The 14448-nt window shown below is 33.9% G+C and overlaps 13 non-coding genes across 13 annotated transcripts; all 13 read left to right on the top strand.

Moving 5' to 3' along the window:
* The first annotated feature begins 381 nt into the window (after window positions 1-381).
* On the top strand, window positions 382-454 carry TRNAF-GAA (transfer RNA phenylalanine (anticodon GAA)). Its single transcript has one exon. It is a non-coding gene; the product is annotated as a tRNA-Phe (tRNA).
* A 1043-nt stretch (window positions 455-1497) lies between these two features.
* Window positions 1498-1580, top strand: TRNAL-CAG (transfer RNA leucine (anticodon CAG)). Its single transcript has one exon. It is a non-coding gene; the product is annotated as a tRNA-Leu (tRNA).
* Window positions 1581-2477: 897 nt separating this feature from the next.
* Window positions 2478-2550, top strand: TRNAF-GAA (transfer RNA phenylalanine (anticodon GAA)). The gene has a single exon. It is a non-coding gene; the product is annotated as a tRNA-Phe (tRNA).
* A 1043-nt stretch (window positions 2551-3593) lies between these two features.
* On the top strand, window positions 3594-3676 carry TRNAL-CAG (transfer RNA leucine (anticodon CAG)). The gene has a single exon. It is a non-coding gene; the product is annotated as a tRNA-Leu (tRNA).
* Window positions 3677-4573: 897 nt separating this feature from the next.
* Window positions 4574-4646, top strand: TRNAF-GAA (transfer RNA phenylalanine (anticodon GAA)). Its single transcript has one exon. It is a non-coding gene; the product is annotated as a tRNA-Phe (tRNA).
* A 1042-nt stretch (window positions 4647-5688) lies between these two features.
* On the top strand, window positions 5689-5771 carry TRNAM-CAU (transfer RNA methionine (anticodon CAU)). The gene has a single exon. It is a non-coding gene; the product is annotated as a tRNA-Met (tRNA).
* An 897-nt stretch (window positions 5772-6668) lies between these two features.
* On the top strand, window positions 6669-6741 carry TRNAF-GAA (transfer RNA phenylalanine (anticodon GAA)). The gene has a single exon. It is a non-coding gene; the product is annotated as a tRNA-Phe (tRNA).
* A 2025-nt stretch (window positions 6742-8766) lies between these two features.
* Window positions 8767-8839, top strand: TRNAF-GAA (transfer RNA phenylalanine (anticodon GAA)). The gene has a single exon. It is a non-coding gene; the product is annotated as a tRNA-Phe (tRNA).
* Window positions 8840-9882: 1043 nt separating this feature from the next.
* Window positions 9883-9965, top strand: TRNAL-CAG (transfer RNA leucine (anticodon CAG)). Its single transcript has one exon. It is a non-coding gene; the product is annotated as a tRNA-Leu (tRNA).
* Window positions 9966-10862: 897 nt separating this feature from the next.
* TRNAF-GAA (transfer RNA phenylalanine (anticodon GAA)) lies at window positions 10863-10935 on the top strand. The gene has a single exon. It is a non-coding gene; the product is annotated as a tRNA-Phe (tRNA).
* Window positions 10936-11977: 1042 nt separating this feature from the next.
* Window positions 11978-12060, top strand: TRNAL-CAG (transfer RNA leucine (anticodon CAG)). Its single transcript has one exon. It is a non-coding gene; the product is annotated as a tRNA-Leu (tRNA).
* Window positions 12061-12957: 897 nt separating this feature from the next.
* On the top strand, window positions 12958-13030 carry TRNAF-GAA (transfer RNA phenylalanine (anticodon GAA)). Its single transcript has one exon. It is a non-coding gene; the product is annotated as a tRNA-Phe (tRNA).
* Window positions 13031-14073: 1043 nt separating this feature from the next.
* TRNAM-CAU (transfer RNA methionine (anticodon CAU)) lies at window positions 14074-14156 on the top strand. Its single transcript has one exon. It is a non-coding gene; the product is annotated as a tRNA-Met (tRNA).
* The last annotated feature ends 292 nt before the right edge of the window (window positions 14157-14448 follow it).

Below are 14448 nucleotides of genomic sequence, written 5' to 3'. Positions count from 1 at the left end.
AGACCATAAAAATACTTAATAAACAAAAGCTTAAAAAGCAGGTAATCATAGTTTTAAAGTCTGAAATGCACATGCGATACTGACATCTAAGTTTCAGCACATTTTGGGACAAATGTTTTCACATTGAAAGTTAACAATCATTAAAATATTTTCTCTAAATTGTTGTCTCCTGTCTGTCAATCTCTGTCAAAATTGCTGTTTTTTTCTACTCATTCACAAAGAGTTAATGAAAGGTATTAAATATGTACAACAAAATAGCAGGAGTTTCAAATAGAAATCATGCTGCAAAAACCAGTCAAAGCAAAAATAAAAATATCTACTTTCAGGGGTTTCGCTTGACATTTGCCAAGTGTCTAGCACTCCTAAAGTTGTTTGTGTTTGGCCGAAATAGCTCAGATGGGAGAGCGTTAGACTGAAGATCTAAAGGTCCCTGGTTCGATCCCGGGTTTCGGCAACATCATTTTTCTTGATTCTTTACATTTTAAGGAGAAAATATACAAAGCACGTGGACTGATTATTTAAACAAAATGTAAAAGGCCTAAAAATCTTAACTATCTACAGAAAATAAAATGTTAAAAAGATGAGAAATGGGAACTTTTCCATTTGAGCAAATTATTTTTTTGTAATTTTTCCTCTGTTTTGTTTATTTCCATTTCACTTAGCTGTAAGAGGATTTAAAGGGAACCTGATAGCTGATAAAGAAAGCATGTATCAGACACTAGCTGAATGATTTCAACCATGTATGTTTGACTATGAAATGCTGTGGTGTATATGAATTCATTGTGAGAAGTAATTTCTAAAATGGGGTCACTTTGGGGGGGTTTCTGCTGTTTTGGTACTTTTGGTACTCTGCAAATTTTACCTGCAAACTATTCTTGCAAAATCTGCATTCCAAAATCCAAATAGCGCTCTTATTTTCAAAGCCCTGCTGTGTGGCCAAACAGTAGATTCTGAAGAAATATGGTGCATCACCGCATTTTGTGAGAAATCTAACATTTCTAACATCCTAACAAAATAAAAGGAGGTTTGAAAGTGAATGCTGACAAAAAGTACACATATGAAAAATGCTATTTATTTACATTTTTGTGTGGTGCGACAAGTTGGTTTAAGGATATAAGCAGTCAAAGAATAAAAATGACTAATATTTCAAAATTTTAAACAAAATTTAGATATTTTCACAGAAAAAAACTAAAAATATATTGACCTAAATTTACAGTTAATGTAAAGTACAATGTGTCACAAAAAAACACTTTCAGAATTACGGGGATATGTAGAAGCATTCCAGAGTTATTACTGCATACAGTGATAAAGGTCATATTTTTTTAAAATGGGGCTTGGCCATTTAGCTCAAAATAGGCTTGATAACTAATAGTTTAAACAAATGTATTGAAATAAAAACTATAATATTAAATATTTTAAAATAATTTTCAATGACAATTACTGGTCATATTTCTTCTGACTAACTTGGAAACAGTTAAGGCACAGAATCCACAAGAAGTCAGGATGGCCGAGTGGTCTAAGGCGCTGCGTTCAGGTCGCAGTCTCTCTTGGAGGCGTGGGTTCAAATCCCACTTCTGACATCACCTTTTCATGAAACTATACAGATTCTCAGTCAATTATTGATTAGATGGGGATCAAACCAAACTTAGCAATGGGCCTTAAAAAATCCGATCCCAAAGTTACCACTACCTGGGAGTCTTTGGGGTGAATCTGAAATTGTCGTCTATAAATGGAACTCTAGGACCGTGAAATAGTTTTTATGTGCATATGTTAGCTGTCTTGGCACTATAAAAATACTGCCGGCGGTCAATGGGGCGGGACTATTTCAACTCTTTGTGTTCTCTTTCCCTATTAGGGCGGAGACTCCACATCCTATGGGGCTGTTCTGGGAGATTTCTATAAACTGAATTGCCGGTAAGTCTAATTTCATATTTGATTACCTCATTCATCAATAGACCATAAAAATACTTAATAAACAAAAGCTTAAAAAGCAGGTAATCATAGTTTTAAAGTCTGAAATGCACATGCGATACTGACATCTAAGTTTCAGCACATTTTGGGACAAATGTTTTCACATTGAAAGTTAACAATCATTAAAATATTTTCTCTAAATTGTTGTCTCCTTTTTTGCTCCAATTATTTGCATTTAATAACAAATAAAACTTGATGTAACATTATGCATGCACATTGTCTTTTATGTGCAACCATCACCTGTCTCACAAACACAGGGTTTGAATGAACCTGATGAATGGAGTCAAATTGAAAATGTAAAAAAATCTCTGTCAAAATTGCTGTTTTTTTCTACTCATTCACAAAGAGTTAATGAAAGTTATTAAATATGTACAACAAAATAGCAGGAGTTTCAAATAGAAATCATGCTGCAAAAACCAGTCAAAGCAAAAATAAAAATATCTACTTTCAGGGGTTTCGCTTGACATTTGCCAAGTGTCTAGCACTCCTAAAGTTGTTTGTGTTTGGCCGAAATAGCTCAGATGGGAGAGCGTTAGACTGAAGATCTAAAGGTCCCTGGTTCGATCCCAGGTTTCGGCAACATCATTTTTCTTGATTCTTTACATTTTAAGGAGAAAATAAACAAAGCACGTGGACTGATTATTTAAACAAAATGTAAAAGGCCTAAAAATCTTAACTATCTACAGAAAATAAAATGTTAAAAAGATGAGAAATGGGAACTTTTCCATTTGAGCAAATTATTTTTTTGTAATTTTTCCTCTGTTTTGTTTATTTCCATTTCACTTAGCTGTATGAGGATTTAAAGGGAACCTGATAGCTGATAAAGAAAGCATGTATCAGACACTAGCTGAATGATTTCAACCATGTATGTTTGACTATGAAATGCTGTGGTGTATATGAATTCATTGTGAGAAGTAATTTCTAAAATGGGGTCACTTTGGGGGGGTTTCTGCTGTTTTGGTACTTTTGGTACTCTGCAAATTTTACCTGCAAACTATTCTTGCAAAATCTGCATTCCAAAATCCAAATAGCGCTCTTATTTTCAAAGCCCTGCTGTGTGGCCAAACAGTAGATTCTGAAGAAATATGGTGCATCACCGCATTTTGTGAGAAATCTAACATTTCTAACATCCTAACAAAATAAAAGGAGGTTTGAAAGTGAATGCTGACAAAAAGTACACATATGAAAAATGCTATTTATTTACATTTTTGTGTGGTGCGACAAGTTGGTTTAAGGATATAAGCAGTCAAAGAATAAAAATGACTAATATTTCAAAATTTTAAACAAAATTTAGATATTTTCACAGAAAAAAACTAAAAATATATTGACCTAAATTTACAGTTAATGTAAAGTACAATGTGTCACAAAAAAACACTTTCAGAATTACGGGGATATGTAGAAGCATTCCAGAGTTATTACTGCATACAGTGATAAAGGTCATATTTTTTTAAAATGGGGCTTGGCCATTTAGCTCAAAATAGGCTTGATAACTAATAGTTTAAACAAATGTATTGAAATAAAAACTATAATATTAAATATTTTAAAATAATTTTCAATGACAATTACTGGTCATATTTCTTCTGACTAACTTGGAAACAGTTAAGGCACAGAATCCACAAGAAGTCAGGATGGCCGAGTGGTCTAAGGCGCTGCGTTCAGGTCGCAGTCTCTCTTGGAGGCGTGGGTTCAAATCCCACTTCTGACATCACCTTTTCATGAAACTATACAGATTCTCAGTCAATTATTGATTAGATGGGGATCAAACCAAACTTAGCAATGGGCCTTAAAAAATCCGATCCCAAAGTTACCACTACCTGGGAGTCTTTGGGGTGAATCTGAAATTGTCGTCTATAAATGGAACTCTAGGACCGTGAAATAGTTTTTATGTGCATATGTTAGCTGTCTTGGCACTATAAAAATACTGCCGGCGGTCAATGGGGCGGGACTATTTCAACTCTTTGTGTTCTCTTTCCCTATTAGGGCGGAGACTCCACATCCTATGGGGCTGTTCTGGGAGATTTCTATAAACTGAATTGCCGGTAAGTCTAATTTCATATTTGATTACCTCATTCATCAATAGACCATAAAAATACTTAATAAACAAAAGCTTAAAAAGCAGGTAATCATAGTTTTAAAGTCTGAAATGCACATGCGATACTGACATCTAAGTTTCAGCACATTTTGGGACAAATGTTTTCACATTGAAAGTTAACAATCATTAAAATATTTTCTCTAAATTGTTGTCTCCTTTTTTGCTCCAATTATTTGCATTTAATAACAAATAAAACTTGATGTAACATTATGCATGCACATTGTCTTTTATGTGCAACCATCACCTGTCTCACAAACACAGGGTTTGAATGAACCTGATGAATGGAGTCAAATTGAAAATGTAAAAAAATCTCTGTCAAAATTGCTGTTTTTTTCTACTCATTCACAAAGAGTTAATGAAAGGTATTAAATATGTACAACAAAATAGCAGGAGTTTCAAATAGAAATCATGCTGCAAAAACCAGTCAAAGCAAAAATAAAAATATCTACTTTCAGGGGTTTCGCTTGACATTTGCCAAGTGTCTAGCACTCCTAAAGTTGTTTGTGTTTGGCCGAAATAGCTCAGATGGGAGAGCGTTAGACTGAAGATCTAAAGGTCCCTGGTTCGATCCCGGGTTTCGGCAACATCATTTTTCTTGATTCTTTACATTTTAAGGAGAAAATAAACAAAGCACGTGGACTGATTATTTAAACAAAATGTAAAAGGCCTAAAAATCTTAACTATCTACAGAAAATAAAATGTTAAAAAGATGAGAAATGGGAACTTTTCCATTTGAGCAAATTATTTTTTTGTAATTTTTCCTCTGTTTTGTTTATTTCCATTTCACTTAGCTGTAAGAGGATTTAAAGGGAACCTGATAGCTGATAAAGAAAGCATGTATCAGACACTAGCTGAATGATTTCAACCATGTATGTTTGACTATGAAATGCTGTGGTGTATATGAATTCATTGTGAGAAGTAATTTCTAAAATGGGGTCACTTTGGGGGGGTTTCTGCTGTTTTGGTACTTTTGGTACTCTGCAAATTTTAAATGCAAACTATTCTTGCAAAATCTGCATTCCAAAATCCAAATAGCGCTCTTATTTTCAAAGCCCTGCTGTGTGGCCAAACAGTAGATTCTGAAGAAATATGGTGCATCACCGCATTTTGTGAGAAATCTAACATTTCTAACATCCTAACAAAATAAAAGGAGGTTTGAAAGTGAATGCTGACAAAAAGTACACATATGAAAAATGCTATTTATTTACATTTTTGTGTGGTGCGACAAGTTGGTTTAAGGATATAAGCAGTCAAAGAATAAAAATGACTAATATTTCAAAATTTTAAACAAAATTTAGATATTTTCACAGAAAAAAACTAAAAATATATTGACCTAAATTTACAGTTAATGTAAAGTACAATGTGTCACAAAAAACACTTTCAGAATTACGGGGATATGTAGAAGCATTCCAGAGTTATTACTGCATACAGTGATAAAAGTCATATTTTTTTAAAATGGGGCTTGGCCATTTAGCTCAAAATAGGCTTGATAACTAATAGTTTAAACAAATGTATTGAAATAAAAACTGTAATATTAAATATTTTAAAATAATTTTCAATGACAATTACTGGTCATATTTCTTCTGACTAACTTGGAAAGAGTTAAGGCACAGAATCCACAAGAAGTCAGGATGGCCGAGTGGTCTAAGGCGCTGCGTTCATGTCGCAGTCTCTCTTGGAGGCGTGGGTTCAAATCCCACTTCTGACATCACCTTTTCATGAAACTATACAGATTCTCAGTCAATTATTGATTAGATGGGGATCAAACCAAACTTAGCAATGGGCCTTAAAAAATCCGATCCCAAAGTTACCACTACCTTGGAGTCTTTGGGGTGAATCTGAAATTGTCGTCTATAAATGGAACTCTAGGACCGTGAAATAGTTTTTATGTGCATATGTTAGCTGTCTTGGCACTATAAAAATACTGCCGGCGGTCAATGGGGCGGGACTATTTCAACTCTTTGTGTTCTCTTTCCCTATTAGGGCGGAGACTCCACATCCTATGGGGCTGTTCTGGGAGATTTCTATAAACTGAATTGCCGGTAAGTCTAATTTCATATTTGATTACCTCATTCATCAATAGACCATAAAAATACTTAATAAACAAAAGCTTAAAAAGCAGGTAATCATAGTTTTAAAGTCTGAAATGCACATGCGATACTGACATCTAAGTTTCAGCACATTTTGGGACAAATGTTTTCACATTGAAAGTTAACAATCATTAAAATATTTTCTCTAAATTGTTGTCTCCTTTTTTGCTCCAATTATTTGCATTTAATAACAAATAAAACTTGATGTAACATTATGCATGCACATTGTCTTTTATGTGCAACCATCACCTGTCTCACAAACACAGGGTTTGAATGAACCTGATGAATGGAGTCAAATTGAAAATGTAAAAAAATCTCTGTCAAAATTGCTGTTTTTTTCTACTCATTCACAAAGAGTTAATGAAAGGTATTAAATATGTACAACAAAATAGCAGGAGTTTCAAATAGAAATCATGCTGCAAAAACCAGTCAAAGCAAAAATAAAAATATCTACTTTCAGGGGTTTCGCTTGACATTTGCCAAGTGTCTAGCACTCCTAAAGTTGTTTGTGTTTGGCCGAAATAGCTCAGATGGGAGAGCGTTAGACTGAAGATCTAAAGGTCCCTGGTTCGATCCCGGGTTTCGGCAACATCATTTTTCTTGATTCTTTACATTTTAAGGAGAAAATAAACAAAGCACGTGGACTGATTATTTAAAGAAAATGTAAAAGGCCTAAAAATCTTAACTATCTACAGAAAATAAAATGTTAAAAAGATGAGAAATGGGAACTTTTCCATTTGAGCAAATTATTATTTTTTTGTAATTTTTCCTCTGTTTTGTTTATTTCCATTTCACTTAGCTGTAAGAGGATTTAAAGGGAACCTGATAGCTGATAAAGAAAGCATGTATCAGACACTAGCTGAATGATTTCAACCATGTATGTTTGACTATGAAATGCTGTGGTGTATATGAATTCATTGTGAGAAGTAATTTCTAAAATGGGGTCACTTTGGGGGGGTTTCTGCTGTTTTGGTACTTTTGGTACTCTGCAAATTTTACCTGCAAACTATTCTTGCAAAATCTGCATTCCAAAATCCAAATAGCGCTCTTATTTTCAAAGCCCTGCTGTGTGGCCAAACAGTAGATTCTGAAGAAATATGGTGCATCACCGCATTTTGTGAGAAATCTAACATTTCTAACATCCTAACAAAATAAAAGGAGGTTTGAAAGTGAATGCTGACAAAAAGTACACATATGAAAAATGCTATTTATTTACATTTTTGTGTGGTGCGACAAGTTGGTTTAAGGATATAAGCAGTCAAAGAATAAAAATGACTAATATTTCAACATTTTAAACAAAATTTAGATATTTTCACAGAAAAAAACTAAAAATATATTGACCTAAATTTACAGTTAATGTAAAGTACAATGTGTCACAAAAAACACTTTCAGAATTACGGGGATATGTAGAAGCATTCCAGAGTTATTACTGCATACAGTGATAAAAGTCATATTTTTTTAAAATGGGGCTTGGCCATTTAGCTCAAAATAGGCTTGATAACTAATAGTTTAAACAAATGTATTGAAATAAAAACTGTAATATTAAATTTTTTAAAATAATTTTAAATGACAATTACTGGTCATATTTCTTCTGACTAACTTGGAAAGAGTTAAGGCACAAAATCCACAAGAAGTCAGGATGGCTGAGTGGTCTAAGGCGCTGCGTTCAGGTCGCAGTCTCTCTTGGAGGCGTGGGTTCAAATCCCACTTCTTACATCACCTTTTCATGAAACTATACAGATTCTCAGTCAATTATTGATTAGATGGGGATCAAACCAAACTTAGCAATGGGCCTTAAAAAATCCGATCCCAAAGTTACCACTACCTGGGAGTCTTTGGGGTGAATCTGAAATTGTCGTCTATAAACGGAACTCTAGGACCGTGAAATAGTTTTTATGTGCATATGTTAGCTGTCTTGGCACTATAAAAATACTGCCGGCGGTCAATGGGGCGGGACTATTTCAACTCTTTGTGTTCTCTTTCCCTATTAGGGCGGAGACTCCACATCCTATGGGGCTGTTCTGGGAGATTTCTATAAACTGAATTGCCGGTAAGTCTAATTTCATATTTGATTACCTCATTCATCAATAGACCATAAAAATACTTAATAAACAAAAGCTTAAAAAGCAGGTAATCATAGTTTTAAAGTCTGAAATGCACATGCGATACTGACATCTAAGTTTCAGCACATTTTGGGACAAATGTTTTCACATTGAAAGTTAACAATCATTAAAATATTTTCTCTAAATTGTTGTCTCCTTTTTTGCTCCAATTATTTGCATTTAATAACAAATAAAACTTGATGTAACATTATGCATGCACATTGTCTTTTATGTGCAACCATCACCTGTCTCACAAACACAGGGTTTGAATGAACCTGATGAATGGAGTCAAATTGAAAATGTAAAAAAATCTCTGTCAAAATTGCTGTTTTTTTCTACTCATTCACAAAGAGTTAATGAAAGGTATTAAATATGTACAACAAAATAGCAGGAGTTTCAAATAGAAATCATGCTGCAAAAACCAGTCAAAGCAAAAATAAAAATATCTACTTTCAGGGGTTTCGCTTGACATTTGCCAAGTGTCTAGCACTCCTAAAGTTGTTTGTGTTTGGCCGAAATAGCTCAGATGGGAGAGCGTTAGACTGAAGATCTAAAGGTCCCTGGTTCGATCCCGGGTTTCGGCAACATCATTTTTCTTGATTCTTTACATTTTAAGGAGAAAATATACAAAGCACGTGGACTGATTATTTAAACAAAATGTAAAAGGCCTAAAAATCTTAACTATCTACAGAAAATAAAATGTTAAAAAGATGAGAAATGGGAACTTTTCCATTTGAGCAAATTATTTTTTTGTAATTTTTCCTCTGTTTTGTTTATTTCCATTTCACTTAGCTGTAAGAGGATTTAAAGGGAACCTGATAGCTGATAAAGAAAGCATGTATCAGACACTAGCTGAATGATTTCAACCATGTATGTTTGACTATGAAATGCTGTGGTGTATATGAATTCATTGTGAGAAGTAATTTCTAAAATGGGGTCACTTTGGGGGGGTTTCTGCTGTTTTGGTACTTTTGGTACTCTGCAAATTTTACCTGCAAACTATTCTTGCAAAATCTGCATTCCAAAATCCAAATAGCGCTCTTATTTTCAAAGCCCTGCTGTGTGGCCAAACAGTAGATTCTGAAGAAATATGGTGCATCACCGCATTTTGTGAGAAATCTAACATTTCTAACATCCTAACAAAATAAAAGGAGGTTTGAAAGTGAATGCTGACAAAAAGTACACATATGAAAAATGCTATTTATTTACATTTTTGTGTGGTGCGACAAGTTGGTTTAAGGATATAAGCAGTCAAAGAATAAAAATGACTAATATTTCAAAATTTTAAACAAAATTTAGATATTTTCACAGAAAAAAACTAAAAATATATTGACCTAAATTTACAGTTAATGTAAAGTACAATGTGTCACAAAAAAACACTTTCAGAATTACGGGGATATGTAGAAGCATTCCAGAGTTATTACTGCATACAGTGATAAAGGTCATATTTTTTTAAAATGGGGCTTGGCCATTTAGCTCAAAATAGGCTTGATAACTAATAGTTTAAACAAATGTATTGAAATAAAAACTATAATATTAAATATTTTAAAATAATTTTCAATGACAATTACTGGTCATATTTCTTCTGACTAACTTGGAAACAGTTAAGGCACAGAATCCACAAGAAGTCAGGATGGCCGAGTGGTCTAAGGCGCTGCGTTCAGGTCGCAGTCTCTCTTGGAGGCGTGGGTTCAAATCCCACTTCTGACATCACCTTTTCATGAAACTATACAGATTCTCAGTCAATTATTGATTAGATGGGGATCAAACCAAACTTAGCAATGGGCCTTAAAAAATCCGATCCCAAAGTTACCACTACCTGGGAGTCTTTGGGGTGAATCTGAAATTGTCGTCTATAAATGGAACTCTAGGACCGTGAAATAGTTTTTATGTGCATATGTTAGCTGTCTTGGCACTATAAAAATACTGCCGGCGGTCAATGGGGCGGGACTATTTCAACTCTTTGTGTTCTCTTTCCCTATTAGGGCGGAGACTCCACATCCTATGGGGCTGTTCTGGGAGATTTCTATAAACTGAATTGCCGGTAAGTCTAATTTCATATTTGATTACCTCATTCATCAATAGACCATAAAAATACTTAATAAACAAAAGCTTAAAAAGCAGGTAATCATAGTTTTAAAGTCTGAAATGCACATGCGATACTGACATCTAAGTTTCAGCACATTTTGGGACAAATGTTTTCACATTGAAAGTTAACAATCATTAAAATATTTTCTCTAAATTGTTGTCTCCTTTTTTGCTCCAATTATTTGCATTTAATAACAAATAAAACTTGATGTAACATTATGCATGCACATTGTCTTTTATGTGCAACCATCACCTGTCTCACAAACACAGGGTTTGAATGAACCTGATGAATGGAGTCAAATTGAAAATGTAAAAAAATCTCTGTCAAAATTGCTGTTTTTTTCTACTCATTCACAAAGAGTTAATGAAAGTTATTAAATATGTACAACAAAATAGCAGGAGTTTCAAATAGAAATCATGCTGCAAAAACCAGTCAAAGCAAAAATAAAAATATCTACTTTCAGGGGTTTCGCTTGACATTTGCCAAGTGTCTAGCACTCCTAAAGTTGTTTGTGTTTGGCCGAAATAGCTCAGATGGGAGAGCGTTAGACTGAAGATCTAAAGGTCCCTGGTTCGATCCCGGGTTTCGGCAACATAATTTTTCTTGATTCTTTACATTTTAAGGAGAAAATAAACAAAGCACGTGGACTGATTATTTAAACAAAATGTAAAAGGCCTAAAAATCTTAACTATCTACAGAAAATAAAATGTTAAAAAGATGAGAAATGGGAACTTTTCCATTTGAGCAAATTATTTTTTTGTAATTTTTCCTCTGTTTTGTTTATTTCCATTTCACTTAGCTGTAAGAGGATTTAAAGGGAACCTGATAGCTGATAAAGAAAGCATGTATCAGACACTAGCTGAATGATTTCAACCATGTATGTTTGACTATGAAATGCTGTGGTGTATATGAATTCATTGTGAGAAGTAATTTCTAAAATGGGGTCACTTTGGGGGGGTTTCTGCTGTTTTGGTACTTTTGGTACTCTGCAAATTTTACCTGCAAACTATTCTTGCAAAATCTGCATTCCAAAATCCAAATAGCGCTCTTATTTTCAAAGCCCTGCTGTGTGGCCAAACAGTAGATTCTGAAGAAATATGGTGCATCACCGCATTTTGTGAGAAATCTAACATTTCTAACATCCTAACAAAATAAAAGGAGGTTTGAAAGTGAATGCTGACAAAAAGTACACATATGAAAAATGCTATTTATTTACATTTTTGTGTGGTGCGACAAGTTGGTTTAAGGATATAAGCAGTCAAAGAATAAAAATGACTAATATTTCAAAATTTTAAACAAAATTTAGATATTTTCACAGAAAAAAACTAAAAATATATTGACCTAAATTTACAGTTAATGTAAAGTACAATGTGTCACAAAAAAACACTTTCAGAATTACGGGGATATGTAGAAGCATTCCAGAGTTATTACTGCATACAGTGATAAAAGTCATATTTTTTTAAAATGGGGCTTGGCCATTTAGCTCAAAATAGGCTTGATAACTAATAGTTTAAACAAATATATTGAAATAAAAACTATAATATTAAAATTTTAAAATAATTTTCAATGACAATTACTGGTCATATTTCTTCTGACTAACTTGGAAACAGTTAAGGCACAGAATCCACAAGAAGTCAGGATGGCCGAGTGGTCTAAGGCGCTGCGTTCAGGTCGCAGTCTCTCTTGGAGGCGTGGGTTCAAATCCCACTTCTGACATCACCTTTTCATGAAACTATACAGATTCTCAGTCAATTATTGATTAGATGGGGATCAAACCAAACTTAGCAATGGGCCTTAAAAAATCCGATCCCAAAGTTACCACTACCTGGGAGTCTTTGGGGTGAATCTGAAATTGTCGTCTATAAATGGAACTCTAGGACCGTGAAATAGTTTTTATGTGCATATGTTAGCTGTCTTGGCACTATAAAAATACTGCCGGCGGTCAATGGGGCGGGACTATTTCAACTCTTTGTGTTCTCTTTCCCTATTAGGGCGGAGACTCCACATCCTATGGGGCTGTTCTGGGAGATTTCTATAAACTGAATTGCCGGTAAGTCTAATTTCATATTTGATTACCTCATTCATCAATAGACCATAAAAATACTTAATAAACAAAAGCTTAAAAAGCAGGTAATCATAGTTTTAAAGTCTGAAATGCACATGCGATACTGACATCTAAGTTTCAGCACATTTTGGGACAAATGTTTTCACATTGAAAGTTAACAATCATTAAAATATTTTCTCTAAATTGTTGTCTCCTTTTTTGCTCCAATTATTTGCATTTAATAACAAATAAAACTTGATGTAACATTATGCATGCACATTGTCTTTTATGTGCAACCATCACCTGTCTCACAAACACAGGGTTTGAATGAACCTGATGAATGGAGTCAAATTGAAAATGTAAAAAAATCTCTGTCAAAATTGCTGTTTTTTTCTACTCATTCACAAAGAGTTAATGAAAGTTATTAAATATGTACAACAAAATAGCAGGAGTTTCAAATAGAAATCATGCTGCAAAAACCAGTCAAAGCAAAAATAAAAATATCTACTTTCAGGGGTTTCGCTTGACATTTGCCAAGTGTCTAGCACTCCTAAAGTTGTTTGTGTTTGGCCGAAATAGCTCAGATGGGAGAGCGTTAGACTGAAGATCTAAAGGTCCCTGGTTCGATCCCGGGTTTCGGCAACATAATTTTTCTTGATTCTTTACATTTTAAGGAGAAAATAAACAAAGCACGTGGACTGATTATTTAAACAAAATGTAAAAGGCCTAAAAATCTTAACTATCTACAGAAAATAAAATGTTAAAAAGATGAGAAATGGGAACTTTTCCATTTGAGCAAATTATTTTTTTGTAATTTTTCCTCTGTTTTGTTTATTTCCATTTCACTTAGCTGTAAGAGGATTTAAAGGGAACCTGATAGCTGATAAAGAAAGCATGTATCAGACACTAGCTGAATGATTTCAACCATGTATGTTTGACTATGAAATGCTGTGGTGTATATGAATTCATTGTGAGAAGTAATTTCTAAAATGGGGTCACTTTGGGGGGGTTTCTGCTGTTTTGGTACTTTTGGTACTCTGCAAATTTTACCTGCAAACTATTCTTGCAAAATCTGCATTCCAAAATCCAAATAGCGCTCTTATTTTCAAAGCCCTGCTGTGTGGCCAAACAGTAGATTCTGAAGAAATATGGTGCATCACCGCATTTTGTGAGAAATCTAACATTTCTAACATCCTAACAAAATAAAAGGAGGTTTGAAAGTGAATGCTGACAAAAAGTACACATATGAAAAATGCTATTTATTTACATTTTTGTGTGGTGCGACAAGTTGGTTTAAGGATATAAGCAGTCAAAGAATAAAAATGACTAATATTTCAAAATTTTAAACAAAATTTAGATATTTTCACAGAAAAAAACTAAAAATATATTGACCTAAATTTACAGTTAATGTAAAGTACAATGTGTCACAAAAAAACACTTTCAGAATTACGGGGATATGTAGAAGCATTCCAGAGTTATTACTGCATACAGTGATAAAAGTCATATTTTTTTAAAATGGGGCTTGGCCATTTAGCTCAAAATAGGCTTGATAACTAATAGTTTAAACAAATATATTGAAATAAAAACTGTAATATTAAATATTTTAAAATAATTTTCAATGACAATTACTGGTCATATTTCTTCTGACTAACTTGGAAAGAGTTAAGGCACAGAATCCACAAGAAGTCAGGATGGCCGAGTGGTCTAAGGCGCTGCGTTCATGTCGCAGTCTCTCTTGGAGGCGTGGGTTCAAATCCCACTTCTGACATCACCTTTTCATGAAACTATACAGATTCTCAGTCAATTATTGATTAGATGGGGATCAAACCAAACTTAGCAATGGGCCTTAAAAAATCCGATCCCAAAGTTACCACTACCTGGGAGTCTTTGGGGTGAATCTGAAATTGTCGTCTATAAATGGAACTCTAGGACCGTGAAATAGTTTTTATGTGCATATGTTAGCTGTCTTGGCACTATAAAAATACTGCCGGCGGTCAATGGGGCGGGACTATTTCAACTCTTTGTGTTCTCTTTCCCTATTAGGGCGGAGACTCCACATC

The sequence above is a fragment of the Ranitomeya variabilis genome, chromosome 4 (genome assembly GCF_051348905.1).
Source record: "Ranitomeya variabilis isolate aRanVar5 chromosome 4, aRanVar5.hap1, whole genome shotgun sequence".
Taxonomy (NCBI): Eukaryota; Metazoa; Chordata; class Amphibia; order Anura; family Dendrobatidae; genus Ranitomeya; species Ranitomeya variabilis.
This window is presented reverse-complemented; position numbering and strand designations above follow the sequence as displayed.